This window comes from Pelophylax lessonae (assembly GCF_965119305.1).
Source record: "Pelophylax lessonae genome assembly, chromosome: 2".
NCBI classification, from domain to species: domain Eukaryota; kingdom Metazoa; phylum Chordata; class Amphibia; order Anura; family Ranidae; genus Pelophylax; species Pelophylax lessonae.
The window spans coordinates 338,993,898-339,007,559 of NC_138769.1; the positions used below are offsets into that span (position 1 = coordinate 338,993,898).

The window sequence follows — 13,662 nt, forward strand, 5'->3', positions numbered from 1 at the left end:
TTTATGAAGAAAGGAAGGAAAGAAGATGAGAGAGAAGGAAAGAAACCGTATCTAGGAAAGAAAGAAAGAAAGAAAGAAAGAAAGAAAGAAAGAAAGAAAGAAAGAAAGAAAGAAAGAAAGAAAGAAAGAAAGAAAGAAAGAAAGAAAAAGAAAGAAAGAAAGAAAGAAAGAAAGAAAGAAAGAAAGAAAGAAAGAAAGAAAGAAAGAAAGAAAGAAAGAAAGAAAAGAAGATGAGAGAGAAGGAAAGAAAGTTGTTATTTGGAGAATTGCATGAAAGAGGAAGAACGGAAGGAAGGAAGATGAGAAGGAAAGAAAGTTACTTGGAAAACTGTATCTGATCCAGAAAAACAAAAAGAAAGAGAGAGAGCGGAGGAAAGAAAGAAAGAAAGAAAGAAAGAAAGAAAGAAAGAAAGAAAGAAAGAAAGAAAGAAAGAAAGAAAGAAAGAAAGAAAGAAAGAAAGAAAGAAAGAAAGGTGAGAGAGAAGGAAAGTTGTATTGGAGAAGTTTATGTGAAGAAAAGAAAATGGCGGTGACTTGAATTAGCAGCTATAGTGATTAGTCATTAGAGAGAGAAGTAGATGCTTGTGTCTCAGTAGCTGGGCATAATACTAATTAGTCATACATCTATCTTGGATATATCACACGGCCATCTGTTTATTTTTTGACATATGAAACCCATCTATAGTTGCAGGGCAGCCATTCCCCTATGTAACAAAGCAGTCCTCCCCCAAGGTATAAAGGGCACTCTGTGACGCTGCGATGTACATTGCTCAGTCAGGCAAGCTTTGTAGCGTTCGGCAGGCGCTATGAGCCAGCACCGAGCCCCTGCACGTCACCGGAAGCTGATAGGTCGCACAGAGGGCCAGCTGATTTAGAAGAAGACGGCTTGGGAGCGGTTGCCGTGGTAACAGGAGCGAAGGAGGTGGGGTGAAGCATAGCGCCGCCCTTTGACGCCATCTTATGCTGGAAGAGGCGGCTCTGGGACGGCAGAGTGGTGAGAAGTGATGCCGTGTAAAGTGAAGGGGAGTTTGTTATATAGTGGGGAAGTGCAGTAGCCTTGCAGTGCACACACCTGAGGTGGACTATGACTGTAGTCACGAATGGGGACTTTATTTATTGGGAAGTCGGGCTTAGCCAACTCTCTGGAAGCTTGGCTGTGGAAAGCCAAAACGGACTTGTGGGCGAGGAGCAGGAATGTACCTGTGTCGCTGACAGGGACTAGACTGGGCAGTACAGAGGAGGGGGGCTGTGTACTTCGAATATAAAGTGTATGCTCCCATTACTGAGGAATAACTCTACTACTGTCTACTGCTCCATCTTCTCACCTGTGGTGACACGCGCCCTCTAGTGGGCAAAACAGTAACTGCAACGCTGCGACCAGATGTCATTTACTTTAACCACTTAAGCCCCGGAAGATTTTACCCCCATTCCGACCAGGGGGTATTTTGCGATTCGGCACTGCGTGAATTTAACGCACAATTGCGCGGTCGTGCGACGCTGTACCTAAACGAATTTGACGTCCTTTTTTTCCCACAAACAGAGCTTTCTTTTGGTGGTATTTGATCACCTGTGCGATTTTTTGATCACGCGCTATAAACAAAAAAAGAGCGTCAATTTTGCAAAAATAGCAATATTTTTCACATTTTTTTATATGAAATTCCCCCCAAAAAAAATGTAAAAATCAAAATTTTTAAAAATTTTCGGCCAATTTATTTTATGCTACCTATGTTTGGTAAAAAAAATCGCAAAAAGCGTATTTTGATTGGTTTGCGCAAAAGTTATCGCGTTTACTAACAAAGGGAAAGATTTTTGTCATTTTTGTTGTTTTTTTTTTTAACGCGTAATGGCGGCGATCTGCGATTTTTTTGCGGTACTGCGACATTGCGGCGGACAGATCGGACCCTTGACTGACATTTTTGACACTTTTGGGGTTACCAGTGACATTTCTACAGTAATCAGTGCTATACATATGCACTGTTACTGTAAAAATACACTGGTAGTGAAGGGGTTAACTTTATTTGGAAGGGAGGGGCTGTGTGTGTCCCTAGGGGCGTGGTTTCTACTGTGATTGGCTGTGGCTCTAGCTGTAAGGACACTGATCAACGGATCTACATACCAGATCCGTTTTATCAGTGTCTTTGCAGCGAAGAGAATGACAGGCAGTTTGTTTACACAAGCTGCCTGACATTCTCCCTCTCCCCCGCCGATCGCCGAGTGACCGGCGGACATCGGGTCCGCTGGTCACACGCGCGGGGGGGACCGTGACCACGCGGGAGCGGGAGCGCGCCCCGGGGGGCGCGCGCTCGCTCCCTAGACCCTCACAAGCAAGCAACGTAGCCCTACGTTAGTTTGCCTGTGAGGGGCTGACCGCCGACGTAGATAGTCGTGCGGCGGTCGGCAAGTGGTTAATATTAGCCTAACTTTTTTTAAGATGCACAGACTTGTTACTAATAATTTAGTGGTAAATTGGCGCAAGAAGAGGTCTCAGTGTGGGCTAGTCCTGGGGACCCGGGGGGGGGGGGGGGGGGTCCCCAGGACTTTGTATTTTAATTACAAATAGTGTATGTATCTGAATTTGGCCCCTTTCACACTTACGGACCGTTCAGATCTGCCTGTCAGTTTTTCAGGCGGATCTGAATGGATGCCCATGCATCTCTATGGGGCATCAGATGTCAGCGGAGACATGTCTACTGACATCCGATCCGATCCTGTCCGTCAAATCCAGACAGATGGAAACCCTATTTTCCATCCATTTGGCAGATCGGATGAGAACGGACAGGCGGTCCGTTCTCCGATTCCCCCATAGAGAAGAGCAGGGACCTGACAACAGCTCTGTCTCTGCACACAGCGCAGAGACAGAGCTGCTATCGATCCCCCGCTGAGAAAAACAGTCCACCGACAGAGCGGCAAGTGTGAAAGGGGCCTTAGACTTGATTTTTGTGTCCTGTAAACCCTCTGAACAGAAACCTTAATGCCCCGTACACACGTTCTGATAATCGTACGACAAAACTCGCTTTCGACCTGATCTCACGATAATCTGATCGTTAGTACACAGCTTTCGACAGCTGATCATGACATTTCATCCAACAAAATCCGAAGGGACAAACAGGAAAACTTCTGTCGTACAACAGCCTCGCGAACGACAATCGTTTCATCAGTACACTATGCGTCCACTAAAAATCGATCGACAAAGACCGCACATGCTCAGAAATGCTAAAATAGCACAGAAAAAGCCTGGCTGCCATTGTTTTTGTTTTGCACCATCTGCTAAGCAACCAGGAAGCTTTTCCAGAATCGTACGACAAAAATCATACGGTTAGTACGCATTGTTGAATTAGATGTTAGTATCATGCAACAAAATTTGAACGATAAGTCGTCCGATTATCTGAACGTGTGTACGGGGCATTAGTCTGGGAAGTCAGTACATATGGCCAATTGGTTACATGAGCAGGGAGATGCCATGCTTTGTCCATTGCTGGTCCTCCACTGACCAATCCCAGGCTGTGGGCAGGGAAGTGACTTAAGCTGCGTTGCTATTGGCAGCAGAGAAATGTCAGGGCACCAGGCTGGCTGAAGCCCTCGTTCCCAGCTGTACTTTTTCAAACCCGCATTTCAGTGCGAGTTCAGGAGCGATTTGAAAGGCATATGTGCATGTCCATTGAAATCACCCCCGAAGTCGCCAAAAGTAGTGCAGGAAAAGTTGGCGTTGCACCTATTGGGACAGTGCCAATGCAATAGGCTGTGTTTTGGAATGCCATTTGACATGTCAAATTGGACCAATGTGAACGGGGGCATAGTGTGTGGGAGGCAGGTTTAAATCACAGGACTAGCTGAACAGAAATACAAATCGTTTGGCAAATAAGGCAGCTGCCATATATGCTAGGGGGTTGATTTACTAAAACTGGAGAGTGCAAAATCTGGTGCCGTTGTGCATGGTAGCCAATCAGCTTCTAACTTCAGCTTAACCACTTCTGAACCAGAAGACTTTCCCCCTTAATGACCAGGCTATTTTTTGCCATCAGCACTGCATTACTTTAACTGAAAATTGCGCGGTCGTGCGATGCTGTACCCAAATAAAAGTAACTTCCCAATTTTCCACAAGAAGAGCTTTATTTTGTTGGTATTTGATCACCCCTGCAATTTTTATTTTTTGCGCTATAAACAAAAAAATAGCGACAATTCTGAAATAAATAAATATATATATATATTTCACTTTCTGCTATATAACATTCCCAGTAAAAAAAATAAATAAAAAAATCTAATTGTTTTCATTATTTTAGGTCAATTTGTATTTTACATATTTTTGGTTAAAAAAAAAAATCCCAATAGGCGTATTATGATTGGTTTGCGTAAAAGTTATCGCGTCTACAAACTAGGAGAAAGATTTATGTCATTTTTATTTTTTTACTAGTAATGACGGCGATCAGCAATTTTTAGCAGGACTGCAACATTGTCGCGGACAGATCAGACACCTAACTGACATTTCTGACCCTTTTGGGGGGACCAGTGACATTACTACATCAGGGCTAAAAATATGCACTGTTACTGTAATAATGACACTGGCATGGAAGGGGTTAACACCAGGGTAGATCAAAGGGTTAAATGTATGCCTAGGGGGTGTTTTCCAACTGGGGGGGAGTTGGGCTTATGGAATCAATGTAGAGACCTGTGATCCTAAATAGGAGGAACACCGGAGTCCTGCTTTGATTGCTGACAGAACAACGGTCTGCTGTGTTTACAAGTGCAGACCGCTGTCCTGTCTCCACGGGGAGCGATGACAGGTGCCTGGCGGAACCCGCAAATGAGCACGCTCCCCCCACGATCTCTCCCACAAAGTGACGTACGGGTATATCTGCAGCGGCTGGTCGGCAAGTGGGTAAGCTTTGACGAAACAAAAAAACAAAAAATTGGAAGCTGATTGGTTTCTGTGCAGAGCTGCACCTAATTTTTCACTCTCCAGCTAGGTATTTTATCTATACATGTAGCTGTTTGCCTTGGGTTGAGCTTTAACTTCACGTTAGAAACATTTCTAGAGGGGTTAGGAGTGAAGATGTAAGGCAAGGGTGTCAAACTCCATTTCATCGTGGGCCATATAAGCATTATGGTTGCCCTCAAAGGGCCGGTTATTTGTAGGATTAGATGTCCAGAGCACCCCATATCCTGGGGGGGGGCAAAGAGGAGCCTTTCTACAGCTGCACAGAGGAGTGCAGGATCTGGCTGCTGTCGACTACAGAGACAAGGGGGGTGCTGCAGCTGCAGGAGAGGTGCGAGGGCCACATGAAATGGCCTGGGGGGCCGCATTCGGCCCGCGGGCCTTGTGTTTGACACTTGTGATGTAAGGCCTCATGCACACGTTTGTTTTGCTCCTCTGAACAATAGAACTCCTGGCAGGAGAAATGCTGCCTTAAAATGCACTGAAATCTGTGTATTGCACACGTGTTTAGATGCCTTTGAGCGTTCATGCATTTCATTGGCTAGAATAATGATTTATGCATGGGTATGCATTGATGCTCAAGCACTAAAGTTTAGGCACGTGCAGCATTTTTTCTGCCCTGCGCTCCTCTTCTGAATGCACCTTTTGATGTTTGTTTTTCAGCCTGTGAATACTCCTCTTCTAATATGCCTGTAAGCGCCTATGTGTGTATGGACACCCAGGCTTTCACAAAGTTGCTTTTACAGGTTAAAAAAAAACACCAAACACCTGTAAAAGCGTATTTTTTTTTTTAAGCCCAGTGTGCATATAGCCTAAAAGATAAAGTTGAACTATAGACAAAACTTTTTTTTTTTCATTTTGGGTAGAGTAAAGGAGGGTTATAACGCTATCAGGTTTATTTTGGCTATCTATGTCCCACTGGGGAGATTTCCCTTCACTTCCTGTCCCATAGCCAAAACAGGAAGTGAGAGGAAACCCCTCCTAACTGAGGGAATCCCTGGTGGTCACCAGCGCTAGTGTACACATTGGAAGATTCCCCTCTATTACTTTTCTAAGTACAACCCAAAATTTGTGATTTTCTTTCCTTTTCAATGATAATCGTAAACAGGACAAATAACGAGGGTAAATCTCCCTAATGGGAACACAGACAGCAATACAAACCTAACAGGTGCTCTAATCCCTCTCCACTCTACCAAAAGCTAAAAATAAAGTTTTGCCTTTGTACTTTAACATTACTTTTTCAGGAAGCATTCTACTATAGAAATGTCTGTTTAAATATTTAATAAAGTCCACATTTTATTTTTAACAGATTTTTTATTCAAAAGTTTACCAAAGTACAGAAATACCAATGTGGTTAGCCAAATCTCATAAAAAGGTGCTCCCTCCAATACAAACAAGGGGCTTAAGCCTCGTACACACGTACCGATTGTCGGCCGCAAATATTCGGCCGCCCGAACGATCGGCCGATTGTAGGCTTGTTAGTATGATGCTTCCGACAGCCGACAGCGCATTTTCGGCCGAACAGAATCTGTCCTGCAGGCATTAAAATTTTTGTACGCCGACAACAGAAGAGCCGATTGTTCCTCAGTCACTACAAATTTCGGCCGACAATCAGCAGATTTGCAAGACTGGGCATGCTCAGAGAAGAAAAAAGACAAGGAAAGTTAACCATCACATGACATCACTTCTGCAGTCGGCTGTTGTTGGCCGACAAAATTCGTGTGCAGTCTTTTGCAGTTTTCAGCGGACAGGACAGCCCTGGACAAAAGACGGCCGATCGTTCGGCCGACGATCGGTACGTGTGTACGGGGCTTAAGTGTGATGAACTGGGCCCAAAAGGCTTGGCCCTATTAATAAAGCATCTGTTTAGCAAGAGCATAAGCTCTGTGGGTATAGTCACCCTATAACAAATACAGAATAGAGTAGGTTGACCAGATGTCCCCGGACTGAGAGACACTGTCTCCGGACCAAGTCTGTCCCCAGTTTTGTCCCCGACACTGATCTGTGCGGCGGTGGGGGGAGTTACAAGCACCGATCTCCCTGTGTGGCTTTCAATGAAGAAGCTGTCAGCCGCTTCTCCTCTGACCCCCCCCCCCTCCCGTGGCTGTCAGCTGCTTCATTAAAAACCACACAGGGAGATCGGTGCTTCTAACTCCTCCCCCACCGCCGCACAGATCATGTCATTTACCGACTCCTTCCTTTTCTGAATGAGCAGAGTCAGCGATCACTGACTGTTCATTCATAACTGAGCATCGTAAACAGTGTTTATGATGCTTCAGTTTATGAATGGACAGGAGCCTATGCCTCCTGTCCATTCATCTTCATTGTAGCCAAGGCTGCAGAGAGAGGGACTGGGGAATCTGTGTCCTCCAGTCCCTTCCTCTGTCTCAAAGGGGAGACATCAGAGGTCTGTTTAGACCCCTGATATCTCACCAAAGCCCCCCAACAGGGCTAAAAAAGAAAAAAGCGACCTGTAATAAATATTTAAAAAATACATTGTAAAAATAATAAAGAATAAAAAAAAAAAACACTGACACTGTCCACTCCCCCCCCCAAAAAAAAGCATTTAAAAAAAAAAAACTACTGATAGCGACCACTTCTCTACTGACACAATCCACTGCCAACCTCCTCCTCACAAAAAAAAGAATTGTAAAAAAAAAATATATATATTTGTAAAAAATATATAAATAAAAAAACTACTGACACTGTCCACTGCTCTACTGACACCTTCCACGACCCCCAATACCAACCGAAGCACTTTGAAAAAAAAAAAAAGAATAAAAATAAAATTATAAAAATAATATAAAATAAAATTATAAAAATAAAAAACCACTGACACCATTCACCTGCACATACTACCAACTCTTATATACTCCACACTCTTCTCCTGCACATACTACCCACTGCCAAATGCTCTGCATTCTTCTCCCTTAGCTGGTCATTATATTAGTGTCACTGTTGATGTCAGTCAGTTAAGCAAGCAATAGATGATTAGAGTTTAGCAGGGACCAGCTAAGTTTCAAACCATCTCTGGGTGCAGCCCTGAACTCTGCACTCTGTACATAGTGCACCTCTGCGCTTATTTGGTAAGAATAAAATACAAAATATGCATTGAAATGTTTTTTTTCTTTATTTTCTTAACATTTGGTAGTCCTATTCCATTTAGAAGAAGTCTATTTCATTTCTCTCATGGACAAAGTGTGAGAAACAACGTGTGTATGTATATATATATATATATATATATATATATATATATATATATATATATATATATATAATCATACAATCATTCCATAAACACATACCACATACACTGTATATATCATTTTTTTTTTTTTTTTTTTTTTTTTTTTAGAAATAATGGTTTTAAAATAGTTTACCATTTGCCATTAAAGAAAATATATGTCCCCGGATTTCATTTTAAAAACCTGGTCACCTTATAATAGAGGCCTATCTATATAAGAACATCACCGTAACAATGAGTCTAAAATCCACATTTTAAGGCCTCATGAACACTGGACTTAAAAATGCTGCTTTTACAGGAGTTTGACTTTTTTTTTTTTTTTTGCACCCTGCAAAATGTAGGTAATTATGTAGGTAAGCCTATGGCCTCGTGCACACTGGGTGTTTCCCCAGATCTTCTGAACGCCTTTTCTCTTGGCATTTTGCAAACGCGTTTAGCTGTATTCACAGAATTGACTGAAATGTAATGCATGTATTCCAGGAATTCCAGTTCTAAATAGTTTGTTGGGGTCAAGCTGGCCCAAAAAAACTATTTCCATTACTAAGTGATGCAGCAGCTGTGTGTGCTGTACTATACTGTAATTTTACCTGCTAGATAAAGTATAAAGTGCTGTGTTCTGCAGCAGTACAGGTGACTTCCCGTCTGCTGCTGGCACTAAACTCGGCCTGAATGCTTCTCTGCCATTTAGGGGCATCATGTATTTTTAACAATGAATGCAAGGCTTCCTTCAATTATTCAAGTTGGAAGTCATGACATTATCCACCTGCCTCTTTAACTCATTCAATCAGAGGAAGCCTTGTATTCATAGATAAATAAATATAAAAGGCTTTGCCTGAATGGTGGAGAAGTATTCAGGTCAACTTAATTTAGATCCAGCTGCATACAGGTAGTCACTTGTACTGGACTATGTCTTATAGTACACATAGCCTTTGACTTCGAGCAAGCAAATTGAGAAATTTAAATGAAGTCAGAACTTCCAATCTGCATACCTGTTCCATGTTATTAACTTGGATCAGCATGGTAGGCACGGAGCTAGCATGTTCAGAAGCAAAATATTTTTTTCCATCTAACAGTACGTAGTAATCCACACCTTGGTCAATCAGAGAAAGCCTTGTATTCATTGATAAAAATACAAGACATCCCCTGAATAGTGGAGACGCATTCAGGTCAACTCAGTTTATTTCCAGCAGCGACAAGTAGTTGCTCATACTGCTGTTGAACATAGCCGCGTTTACTGTATGTAGTTGATTCTACTACAGTATACTACAATGCACACAGCAGCCACACCAGTACTGTAAATATATTTGGGCCAGCATAGCTCAAACAAACTATTTAACCACTTCCATACCAGGCCAGTTCTGGCATTCCTCCCCTTCATGTAAAAATCATATTTTTTTTGCTAGAAAACTAATCAGAACCCCCAAACATAATAAATATATATATATATATATATATATATATATATATATATATATATATATATATATATATATATATATATATATATATTTATATTTTTTTTTAGCAGAGACCCTAGGGCAGTGATGGGGAACCTTGGCATGCCTTGGCGTGCTCATGCACTTTGCAGTGTAGTTGAGCATCATGGGAAATGTAGTTCCAAAACATCTGGGGTGCAAGGTTCGCCATAACTGCCCTAGGGAATAAAATGGAGGTCATTGCAATTGTTTATGGCCCGTAGTATTTGTGCAGCAATTTTTCAAAACGCAATTTTCTTTGAAAAAAAAAAAAAGGTTTCATGAATTAAAAAATAAAACCGTAAAAATTAGCCCATTTTTTTGCATAATGTGGAAGATGATGTTACGCTGAGTAAATAGATATCTAACATGTCATGCTTTCAAAGTGCGCACACTCGTGGAATGGCCCAAACTTCGGTACTTAAAAATTATTAATCATAGGCTGCGCCTTACATTTTTTACAGGTTAGCAGTTTAGAGTTACATAGGTGGTCTTGCGCTAGAATTATTGCTCTCGCTCTATTGTTTGTGGTGATACCTCATATGTGTGGTTTGAACGTCGCTTACATATGTGGACGCAACCTAGGTATGCGTTCGCTTCTTAGTTTAAATTTTTTTATATTTACACTTTTCCCCTAAATCTTCTTTTTTTTTTATCACTTTTATTCCTATTACAAGGAATGTAAACATCCCTTGTGATAGGAGTAGGACATAAGAGGTCCTCTTTACAGCGATATCTGGGGTCTCTAAGTCCCCAGATCTCGCCTCTAGGCTGAAAAGCCTGAGATAAAAAGCAAAAACAAGAAAACAGCCAAAAAAAACGTCAGTAACTTGATAACGTCACGCCCGGCCTCCGAAGATGACTGGGGACCATTTGGGGACAGGTAGAAGCACTGGAGGGGGGGGGGGAAGGGGACAGATGTCCCCTGCCACCACCTGTAAAAACAATCAAGCGGTTGAACAGCCGCTATGATTGTTTTTACTGTGCAGGGACTTGCTGGCAGAAAAAAGCTAAACTGAAACCAAAGGACGTCATATGACGTCCTACGTTAAGGAGATGGTTAAAGCCAAAGTAATCCTGGAATTTGACTTTAAAGAGGAGCTACAGGCTCCCCCCCCCCCAAAAAAAAATTGAAAGTCAGCAGCTACAAATATTGGTCACTTGCCTGTCCAGAGATCCAGCGGTTTCTTCACCTGAACCGATTCGGCTTCGGGTGCAGGTTCCGGCATTGCAAGTAAGGGAAACAGGCAGTGAAGCCTTGCAGCTTCAGAGCTGATTTTTTACTGCGCATGCGCTTTCTGAATGATCCCATAGTCTTCTAGGACCTGTGATGTGTCCCATAAGACTGTGCAGGAAGGAGGGTGGCAACTTCCTGCTCAGATCACCGCACTGCATCTGACTGGAAGTGGGAGCGGGTACCTGTCAAAGCCTGGTGCCTGCTACTCCCCAAATACTGCTAGTGTGACATATGGGGGGGGGGGGGGGTTAGAGGATGCAAACAAGCGAACTTCCCCTTTTGGGTGATGTTTGCATTAAGATAGGAGTTCCCTGAGATGTCCAGAATTTCAGCAGGGGACAGAGGGAGCAAAAACAAAAACAAAGAGCTTTTACTATTCCACACTTCATCCAAATCCTAAAAAAATTAAAGTTTTAGGGCTCTTTCACACGGCCGCTCCATGTAAGTCAATGGCACTGCGGATGTCAGCGGAATACCATCCGCTGACATCCGATTTTCTTCCTGTCAGTTCTGTTCCGTTTTTTGGAACGGAACAGAACCCTATTTTTGTTCCGTTCAAAAAAAGGAAAGGAAGGAAAATCGGATGTCAGCGGTGTCATCCGCTGACATCCGCAATCCCCATAGACTTACATTATGTCCGCATATCATCCGCAAACGGATGGGATGATATGCGGGCACACGGAGCGGATGACAGAAATGTCATCCGCTCCGTGAAAAAAAAAAAAAAAAAGTCCAGCAGCGGAGCTCTCACACGGAGCGGCCGTGTGAAAGAGCCCTTAGCCACACTACACTTTAATTTCCTTTGCACATAATTCAATATTTATAAATTATTTAATAAAGGTATACCAAAAATTGAACTAGTCACAAGGTAGTACATTCACACTAAGTGAACATTTTCTTTTTACTTACGTACATACTATAGTGAATTGCTACACCTATCTACTCAAATATTCATTACATACAATACTGTAATATATATGTGATATATCCACCCAATTAAGATTCACACTTGTGCGGTTGGTTGCCATTGCGGGACCGTACCTATTTCCCAACCTGCAGAGGAAAAACCTGCTCCTGCTCAGGAGATGCGTAGGGTACTTATATTCCTAATGGCACCCCCCACGCACTGGAAACTGCACTGCAATATGCGGTTTCCCGGCAGCCACATTTTCTGATAAGGCGCAGAGACCTTTTTCATTGCATTTTTAGTAGGTACAGCAGCCCATTCAAATGAATGGACTGCTGTGCCACGAGCAAATGCAACTATCGGGGAAACCACATATTTGTGAACCAAGTCTTAGAACATTCACCTAGAAATGTTGCTAAAAAGCTTTTGAAGTTCATTTAAGATATTTTGCTACAATTCATGCAAAAAATAGTAAACAATGGGGTTAATTTACTTAAACTGGAGAGTGCAAAAAACCAATCCACTTCCATGTTTTTTTGTCAAAGCTTAAAGCGGAGTTCTGGCCTCAAAATCCACTTTGGGCCATCCGCTTGCTCAGTGTCACAAATGGATAGTCCCGATTTTTATATATCTTTTTTTAATTACTTACCTTGATATTGAAGAAAATATACTTACCTTTCTTCCACTTCCTCCCTCTGCGGCCGCGGCTCGCGCCGTCACTTCCTGCTTGCATTGATTCCTGGGAGCTGAATGTCATCGCTCCCAGGAATCAATGCGCCTGCACCGGCCCCGCTCATCAGTTCAGGTGCAGGCGCGTCCTTCCCTGCTAAACAGCTTCTGGGCATACCCAGAAGCTGTGCAGGGATGAAGCGCCTGCCCCGGAAGTGATGAGCGGGGCCGGTGCAGAGCCTTGTGGGACCGAAGAGGATGCAGAAGAGGATGCGCTGGCTTCAGCTGTCCACACCTGAGATGGCAGCGCTGGAGAACATTTTTTCAAGGTATAGTTACATAGTTACATAGTTAGTGAGGTTGAAAAAAGACATAAGTCCATCCAGTTCAACCTATGATGTGTGTGTGTGTTTGCTTTTAACCATACATTGTATACCCCTGTATGTTGTGGTCTTTAAGGTGTCCATCCAATAGTTTTTTGAAACTATCAATGCTCCCCGCTGATACGACTGCTTGTGGAAGAGAATTCCACATCCTTACCGCTCTTACAGTGAAGAACCCCTTACGCACTTTAAGGTTAAACCGCCTTTCCTCAAGTTTTAGTGAGTGGCCACGTGTCTTATTGTATCTCCTTTCTCTGAATAGTTTGTTCCTTATGCTAGGGTCGCCAGTACAGTATTTGTACATTGATATCATATCCCCCCTCAATCGTCTCTTCTCCAGAGAGAATAGGTTCAGTGCTTGTAGTCTTTCCTCATAGCTGATGTCCTCCATTCCCCTAATTATTTTTGTTGCCCTTCTCTGGACTCTCTCCAGTTCCAGCACATCCTTCCTGAGGACCGGTGCCCAGAACTGGACAGCATACTCCAGATGTGGCCGGACCAGAGTCTTGTAGAGTGGAAGAATAATCTCTTTATTTCTGGAGTGAATCCCCTTTTTTATACAACCCAGTATTCTGTTGGCTTTGCTTGCGGCGGCTTGGCATTGCATGCCACTGCCAAGCCTGTTGTCTACCAGTACCCCCAGGTCCCTTTCCATCCTAGACTCACCCAGAGGTTCCCCCCCCCCCCCTAGTGAGTAGCTTGCTTTCTGGTTTCTGGGCCCCAAGTGCATTACTTTACATTTTTCAACATTAAACCTCATCTGCCATGTAGTTGCCCACCCCGTTATTTTGTTCAGGTCTGCTTGCAAGATTTC

At 43.0% G+C, this 13,662-nt stretch overlaps 1 protein-coding gene across 2 annotated transcripts in view; it reads left to right on the top strand.

The window, feature by feature from the left end:
- The first annotated feature begins 866 nt into the window (after positions 1–866).
- LOC309547783 (lethal(3)malignant brain tumor-like protein 3) overlaps positions 867–13,662 on the top strand; it is a 109,472-nt gene continuing 96,676 nt past the window's right edge. Inside the window, exon 1 of one of the 2 annotated variants that reach the window (XM_082247771.1) lies at positions 867–994. The gene's annotated coding sequence lies outside the window, so the exon portion shown is untranslated. Of the gene's footprint in view, positions 1,031–13,662 lie in introns of both variants that reach the window. The other variant, XM_082247772.1, reaches the window with a different exon arrangement.